This window comes from Echinops telfairi, unplaced genomic scaffold (assembly GCF_000313985.2).
Source record: "Echinops telfairi isolate 266 unplaced genomic scaffold, ASM31398v2 ScPeMD7_28;HRSCAF=97, whole genome shotgun sequence".
In the NCBI taxonomy this organism is placed as follows: Eukaryota; Metazoa; Chordata; class Mammalia; order Afrosoricida; family Tenrecidae; genus Echinops; species Echinops telfairi.
In genome coordinates, this window is record NW_022103925.1 from 2,117,122 (window position 1) to 2,125,732 (window position 8,611).

General features: G+C 54.2%; 1 protein-coding gene across 1 annotated transcript in view; it reads right to left on the minus strand.

Moving 5' to 3' along the window:
- FAM193A (family with sequence similarity 193 member A) overlaps positions 1-6,497 on the minus strand; it is an 83,261-nt gene extending 76,764 nt beyond the window's left edge. The window contains exon 1 of the mRNA XM_045289489.1: positions 6,276-6,497. The gene's annotated coding sequence lies outside the window, so the exon portion shown is untranslated. The remainder of the gene's footprint in view (positions 1-6,275) is intronic.
- Positions 6,498-8,611: the final 2,114 nt, after the last annotated feature.

Sequence of the window (8,611 nt, forward strand, 5' to 3'; positions counted from 1 at the left end):
CTGTACTTCCCGTCCCCCACACGGCAGTCTTTAACTATTTTGTTACTACAACATACACAAACTTAAATGTAATACAAACATGTTTTCTAGTCTTTATACAAACTCTTAAACAAACGAGTTGAGAACTTAAAAGTACAAACTAAACTTAAAGTGAATAAAATTCATCGTTCAGCTGAAACAGTTGCTAAATTCCAGGGGCCCGGTTCCCTGGCTGGGGAGGGGAGGGGATGCTGGGCCTCTGTGCTGTGCTCTGCTCAGGCTCCGCATGGCCCCAGCTGGAGAGAACTAAGCGCACCTCTGGGCTTTCCTGGCCGCTGCAGCCAAGCACACTGTGTCCCTCTGGTGTGCAGCAGGACTTCAGAGGATGAGGACAGCTCCCATACTGTTTTTAATGATTGGGGCAGATAGGAAACTTCTAAAATCTACCCTCAACCGAGCAGCTCCATGAAGGTATGGGCACTTTCAAACCTTCTCCTCGGCTGCCTACCCAGCAGAGCTGTGCCCTTCACCCTAAAGTTACAGCCACCTAGTGAACACTCTGGGCCAGCACTGCAGAGAGGGCCCTGGGCAGGCAGTCCCGAGAAGGGAGGGACCAGGCTGGCCCTGGAGGCTGTCCACCCATGGGCCTGCCCAGTCACCTTGCCCCAACACAAGTTGAGGAGAAAGTGTGGAGCTGCAGCCCTGCCCAGAAGCAGCTGCCCAGTGGTCAGGTCCTCACCTACTCAATCCGTTCTCTACCTCCAAGAACATGCCCAACCAGTGTTCTGACAGCACTCCCTCAACCAGTGCTTCCCCACTTTCCTCACAGCCCCTCAGCCTGGCGATGGTCCCACAAAAGGGCGGAAGGGACAGAGGAAGAGAGAAGGAGAACACAGCGAGAGAGACCGACAGGGAAAGCAAGGGGAAACAGAGGGAGACACGGACAGGAGGGGGCAGGGAGACAGAGAGAAGAGACAGGGAGACAGAGAGAGAGAGACAGAGGAGAGATGGAGAGGAAAGAGCAGGGGAGACAGACAGCAGAGAAAGCACGGGCCAGAAAGGAGAGAAGGTGCAGAGAGAGGGAGGAGACAAGAGAGGAAGAGACAGAGACAGTGAGAGACAGAGAGGGGGAAAGAACCAGCCTCTCTTCCCTTAGTGGCCTCATTAACACCACCATGTGTCCACCACACTTGTTCCCACCCTCTAACAACTCTGAACTCAACCTGCCCAAGGCCAGCCAGGTGCTTGTGGGGGCTAAAGAGAGACACTCAGGAAATGGATGTTACTTTGTCCTGTGAGCCACTACCCAGCCTGGCAGGCAGCACCAGGACACAGGAATGCTGATGCCCCCACAGCACTTTTACAAGTGTAGGGCTGCCCCCAGCTGGCAGCCCAGCAGTGGGTGCAGGCAATGCAGTGAGGCGAGGCCACACCTTGTCCCCAAGAGCATGAAGACTCGCAGCTTGCCCACCAACAGGAACAAAAGTATCATGGTCCTGAAGTCCAGGAGCACAGGACATGACGTAATCTATTACTTGGGCCTGTGTACAGGTGCTAAGGTACATTCTGAGGAGGACAATCCACAACACACAGCCCACTGCCTAGCAACACCAGACTGCCCGGTCCCCTGGGGGCAGATGCATGTGCGGGGGTGGGGGTGGGGGTCCCAACAGGAGCTTTTGAGACTATGGCCCTCCGATCCGAGGCTCTCCTCCCAGGGGAGGCTTGCTGGATGGAGTCAGCCCCTAAGACCACAACACGTTGATTACACATGGAGTCATGCACTTATCAAGCTTATGTGAGAAAAACCTAATCTGGGGTGGGATGGGGTGATATCTCCCCAGCCCCAACCCCCTCTCCCCTCTGGGGCTGTCCTCATCCTCCACTCAGTCAGCTCCTGACACTGCCCTCCTCAGCATCCTCTCCCCTCGGCTACCCCTCACACAGCCAGACCAGCTTCTGCTCCTACCCCTCCACCAAGTGACATGTAGCCAAGGTCAAAAACAGTCTGTTTGTTGCCACTGTTCAATGCTGCCAATATTCCCTTGGCTCCCTCTTGCTGACTGTCTACCGGGAGGATGGCCAGAGCCTCACACTCCTCCAGGCCGGTTGGCCTGGCCAGGGCAGAAGACCCTGATCTTTCCTTCACCTGGCCTGTCTTCTGGGCTGTCTCTGGAGACCCGGCAGCATATCCCCTAGAACAGTGCTCACTATAAAAGCAATGTGTGCCACAAGCCCAGTGTTCCTGAGCATGGACTGAAACTCACTGTGACCCTCCCTCTGTGTCACCACTTTGTGGGACTTGGGGTGGGGATGCTAAGAGGACTCACATTCCTGCTGGCTTGCTCTGCCATCAGGAACAGATTAACAGTTCTGAACAGGACCCCCACATCTTCTGCCAGCATCCAAGGAACAGAATCAAGCTCTCCCAGTACCTTGCACATAGGCCACAGTCACAGTCAGACCTGACACCGGCCGACCACCCTCTCTCTCACTGGCTGGACAGCACGCTCAGGCACCTGCATCCTTTGCAGGAGTACCACGGTCTTGCTCTAACTGCAGCCCCACATGCTTACACTCCTCACGGGGCTGCCTGAGCAGCCAGCGAGACCACGGGCACCTGAGGCAAGCTTGCTGTCAATAGGGAGTGCAACTTGTGAAAATAACTTGGAGATGTCCTTAAGGAAGCCAGGCCACAGGACCGTGACTCTCAGAATACTGAAAGTAAGACGGGAAAATGCAAAAGACAGTTTTAAAAATAGTTTCCAAAATAGTAGCTATCTAGCAGTAAATCTTTATATAAAAAGGTGAAAGAGCTTAACAAAGGCAAATCTCCAACCCTGAGAGGTGGAGATACACTTCACACTCCTGGATGAGAGAGAAGTTCCTTTTCCTCCAATCGATGCCCATAAGCAGTCAGTGCACGCTGACCAGCATGCCGTTAGGAGGAAGCGGACTAGACGATGACAGGCGGCTGCAGAGGCACGAGAACATGCACCAGAGAAGTCCTTACCTTCTCTCCATGCTAGACTCACTCTAAAACTACAGCAATTAAGACACCATGCTTCTGTCACAGGAACAGAACGGAGAGTCCAGAAATAGACCCACATACATTGTATGTGGGCACCTGATATCTCACGAAGGTGGTGCTGGGGAGTGGGAGCGGAGGGGACACTTGTTTCCATATGTGCTGCTGGGATAGGTAGGTTTTGTGTCAGGTTGGCCAGGTTTCTCCCACTACGTGATCTACTAGAATGTCATGAGCTCCACGATTGGGCCCTCCGTGAGCAGACCGGTAGGTGTGGGAAGAGCAGAGTGCTTACTCCTTACTCCTGAAAGGCTTAACCTAGGAGATCAGCTATCAAATAAGGATTTAATACCCAACATATATAAAGACCCTAACAGGAGCCCTGGTGGCTGCTAACTGCAAGTCAGCAGTCCAAATCTACCCACCCCCCATGAAGAAAGAGGAGGCTGTGTGCTCCCACATGACCCACAGTCTCAGAAAGCCTGCATAGGGTCCCCCTGAGTCAGAACCAACTCAGTGGCAGGGTGGTGGGGGTAGGGGTTTGATTTGTTTGCATAATCTAACAACAGAAAGGCAAACAGCTCAATCAAGAAATGGGCCAAGGGCTTGAACAGACATTTCACTAAAGAATAATCATTCAAATGGCCAACAAGCACACCCCAAAATGCTCAACATTTTAAGTCACAAGGGAAATGCAAATCAAAGCCCCAAGAGAGAAAAAAAGTCACCCCCACTAGGATGGCTATGATTTTTTTAGCAAAAGGAAAACAACAGGTGCTGGTCAGGAGAGCCTGCAACCCTCCTGAATTCTGAGTGGGGCTGGAAATGGTGCAGCCACTGTGGTGATCCCTCACAAAGAGAAACTCGGGACTCCCACGCGGCCCATCAGCCTTCGACTGAGACAGCAGGCCAACACTGCTCCTGTGCGTGGATGCAAAACCCCTCTTCAGAGACACAAGCAAGCCGCACTCAGCAGCACATACAGAAGATGTTCACAAAAACACCTGTAGGAGAATGTAACAGCTCTATTCAAAACTGCCAAATGTGGACGCAGCCCACATGTTCCACAGGTGGAGAGTAAACAGCCGTGGCGCTCTGTAAGTCAGTGGGCAGTAAAAGGACTCAACTACTGAGGTGAGGCAGGCGTCCATGGAGCAGCTGGACAGGCAGCCGGCGTTTCTGTGACACCAGCTCCAGGACCAAGGGGAGGGAATCCATGGGCTGCCCAAGGGAGCCAGGGAGCTCCTGGGCCACGGCAGAATCCAGGTCAGTGTGTTACACACAAGTAACATGGACGGGTGTCTTCCTGATAGTAGACATCTGTTGTAACGCACTGGCCTGGACACCTCCCCCCCTCCCCACCGCCTTACCCAGGGTGGGTCTTACTGAATGTAAGCTCTATCAGGGCGACACGGGGAACGAGGAGTCAGAAGCCACCCAATAGCACCTAACAACCAGAAATTACATCTCAGTTAAAACAGCAAAGACCAGCATGCCAGTCAGGTGACCCAGGTGGAAAGAGAAGCCAACTTGAGAAAAGTAGGTGAGGGTCTGCATCCACCAGCTAGGCCCAGCGCTGTCCCTCTGTGGTCCCCGAGGTCACTTTCTGGTGAGGACACAGTGCCTGAGTCGCAGGGATAACCCTAGAGCCAGATGACACGGGTGAGCTGGACCCAGGCTAGTGCTTCCCAGGGGATGGCGGGAGAGGGGGCAATCCAATCTGGAAAAGCACAGACACTGGGGCAGAGCCAGCAGGCCTGCACAGGGATACTCACAGTGTGAATTCCAACAACCCCAAATAAAGTCCCCTGTGAAGACAATAAATGCTTTAACTGAACACAAAAAGCAAAGATTAAAATAATAAAAAGATACTTAGGTTAAAAAAAATTAAGACCTACTACAAGTCCGGGGGTGGGGTGGGGTTGTCCCAGTGGGGCAATGCTTAAGTACTGAGCCACTAACAGAAAGCACGGTGGTTCAAACTGACCAGCTCCTCCACAGAAGAGAGATGGACGGTCTGCTAACGGCCAGGAAACCCTGTGGCGCTGCTCTCTGTCCTCCTACAGGGACACTGGGCCAGCTGGACACAGACAGCACCTTGCTGTGGTTTTCGAGAGGGGTGGACAGCAGGTGTGTTCATTCTGTGGCACCAGCCCTGGCCTTGGTAACAGGCAGGAACCACTGCCCTCCTGCAGTGGACTCGGCAGGGGAGCAAAAGGATAGGTGAGCAGAGTGCTCATGCAGGGCTGCGGCAGAGAAGAGCCTGGGAAGATGCTGGGGCAAGGGCGGGGGGAGGGCTGAGTGAGAAACCCAGCTGTCTTAAGAGCAAGGAGACCTCGAGGCTTAGCTAGTGAAGCATCTACCTGAAGGGGAACAGAGACTGGCAGCTGGGACTGGGAAAATGCATCAGTGTCCAGCCAGCTGGCGGCCAGGGCACACGTGCCTGTGCTACGATGGAGCCCCCATGCGCAGTGTTAGGCGTGGTCACACTGACTGGACCACAGTCCAGGCCGGGAGACAAGCAGGTGGCATGTGCTGGTGCTTTTGGCTGCATCTAGCATAAAGCCCACAGCCGCAAGCAGGTCAGCAAGTCCATTCTGACTCTCATCCGAGTCTGCAAATCCATATGAGAGCAGCCAGCATCATCTTTCTCCCCTAGATTGGCTGGTGTATTTGAACCCCTGACCTTGTGAGTAGCCCAGTGGCCCCACACCATCAGGCTCTTTGGCAAAATATTAGGAGAGAGAGAGAGAGACTAAATTGCTCTCAGAAGAGCTCTGGACCAGGATCCCCAAGAGATGTGCAACCAGCTCTTTCTCGAAGAGCGTTAGCAGATCTGAGAGACGTCTGGCACCAGGGCCCACTTAGCCTGGGCCTGGATGTCCTCTCCCAGGACCATGGCCTGGAGGTGGCCTGGACTCCAAGAGAAAGGGAAAGCAAAGCTCTAGCTTCCTTGGGAAGGCAGCGGCTCTGGGCAGCCGGGGCTGCTACCGAAGGTGAGGAACAGCCTCACTCTGCAGGAAACCGACCCGCCCAGCGAGAAAGCAAGTGGGAAACCCTGTGGACCCCACGCCTGCTGACACTGCTGTCCAGCTGGGGTAGGTAGGTTTCCTAGCAGCTCCTGAATTAAGCAGGGAAGAAGGGGAAGAACTTCCGGAAGAAGGTGGTCCCTGGAGCGAGTGCAGAAAGCAAAGGACCAGAGGACCCCCACATCCCCACCCCACCGCCGCCGCCACCCTCCTGGAGAGGCCGCTGGGAGCCGACTTACAGCACTCTGCTCCTGCCGCTCCTCCTTCTCCACTGTCCGCCGGCAGTCGGGGCACACCCACAGCGGCAGGTGCAGCACCTTGTTGCCCTTGGAGGCCGCTGCTGAGAGGGCCAGCTTGCTCGAGACCTTGAGGCCGCCGCTCTCTGAGAAGGCCGGGTCCTTGCGCTCGCTTCTGCACAGGAGACAGTAGTCCCCCGCGGGGTAGGGTGGCGTTCTGTGGTTCATGCCAAAGCTAAAAGGCGTCTGAAACAGGAAACAGAAACAAAGTTCTCATTTCAAAACCCAACACACGGCTTGATACAAAGAACGGATGGATTGTTCTAAGAGCTGTGACTGCCCCCAACAAAATGATTAAAAACCACGCAATCCACTGTAAAAATACCACCTGGGGTTCTAAAATTAAAATGCACTAAGAAGAGCCCAGCTGCACCCCGAGCTCTGGAGCAGTTCTGGGGGGCACAGTGGCATATGTATGGACGGCAGCCTCGGGTACCTTCTGGGAAATTCTACTCTGTCCAGCACAGTCACTATGGACCAGAATCAACCTGATGACAATGGGTGGTTTAATATTCTAAAAACTCCTATACTTCAAATAAAATGGTAATGTAGTAAAGAAGGGGCTAGGACATTTCTCTGATGAATCCCTTCACTTCCTCATTCAACACCATGGAGTCCAATCCCACCGGAGGTGACCTTAGATAGGAATTTGGAGATGGGAGCAGACAGCCTCCACTTGCTCCTGCAGTACAACTGGTGGGTTTGAATTGCCAGCATTGTGGTTAGCAGTCACAGGCTCCTTAACCCCTTCGTCCAGACTTCTGTATGCCTCCCACCATGTGCTGGGCACAAAAGCACTAATACTTTTCATCGCCGACCCAGTTGGAGAGCTGCTTCCTAGAAGGATCGGTCCAGAGGGCTACAGCACGAGGCCGCAGACCCAAGCTCTGAGATGGGCTGCTGGGTCCCCAGTGAGCATCTGATCTGTCCATGGGCATCCACGCACACAGCCTCCTCCCAGCTCCGCAGTAGACACCAGAAATCACCACCAGTCAGACCACAGTGGCTACTCGGCCCAGCGGGAAACAGCGCTGGTGGGGCCTGAGCTGGAAGAAGCAATGAGACTGATGTCCTGGGTCAGACTGGCAGCTATTACAGCAGAAAAGTCCAGTTTGCTTCAGCTGGGGGAAAGCTGGGTCCCAGGCTTCTGCTGGTGCCTGCCTGGAGGGAGTCAGGTACCAGACCTGCCCCTGTGGAGTTGACGTCTTTGGCCAAGACAAAGAAAATAAGACAAACCCCCACTGAACACTGAGAGTGGTGGCTGCTAAGGACAACCCTGAAGCAGGAGGAAGGGGTGGGAATGTTGGCACTGGGAGGGCCGGAGGAGCAGGTGGGTTGACGGGCCAAGGCAAGAGAGGCTCAGGAGCTGAGGAGGGCCCCACAGTGACTGAGGCAGTGTGCACAGAAAGGAAGGTGGGGGTGAGGGGGCCATCTGCAGTCAAGAGCAGCAATCAGATGCTGGGCATTCTCAGAGGAGTGCTGACCACACTGCCAACAATGGGGTTCAGAGCAGACACCTGCCAATGCCCACAGGCTGAGACCTGCATGCCCAGGGACCCTTGGAGCAAAGACCAGGCACTGCCTCCAACACAACCCTGTGACGGGACCAGACCAGACGCCGGGATACAGGCACAGCCCTGCTACCATCCAACTGCAGTTCCAAAGCTGCCAGTCGAGGGAGTGGTCAGCCTCAGGGCAGTCCATATACAACACCCGAGGAGTGGGCCTATCCCTGGGCGCAAGACAGCACCAAAGAGACTCAGGGTGGAGGGAAGACCAAAAAAAAAAGATCTGTCGAAGAGGTCAGGCATGGTGGTCCAGGAGCCCAGCATTTTCACTGGGGTCTACTATGTATCTAGTGTTCTCAGTGGGGTGGGTTGGAACCACCAACCTTTCAGTGAGCAGGAAACACTAGCCCTTGTACTACCAGGCCTCCTTACACTCACATGGCCTGCCACGAGGTGGATTTTGACTCACAGTAACTCTGGAAGACGAGGAAGAACTGCTGTGATTTTTCTGAAACTCTAACTCTTTACCCGAGTAGAAAGCCTCATGTTTCTCCTACACAGCAGGCTGGGGGCTTCAAACTGCTGACCTTGAGGTTAGCAGCCTAACTTGTAACCCCACTAGGCCCCCAGGGCTCCTGATGGCTGGCTCAAACTCACACTCACCAGAGATTGATGCTCTACAACTGGACTGGTTTTCTACCATCTCAGGCTGGATGTAAGGTGCCTTTCTCACTGCCCAACCTCCCTGAATGCAGCTGCCAGATCTAACAG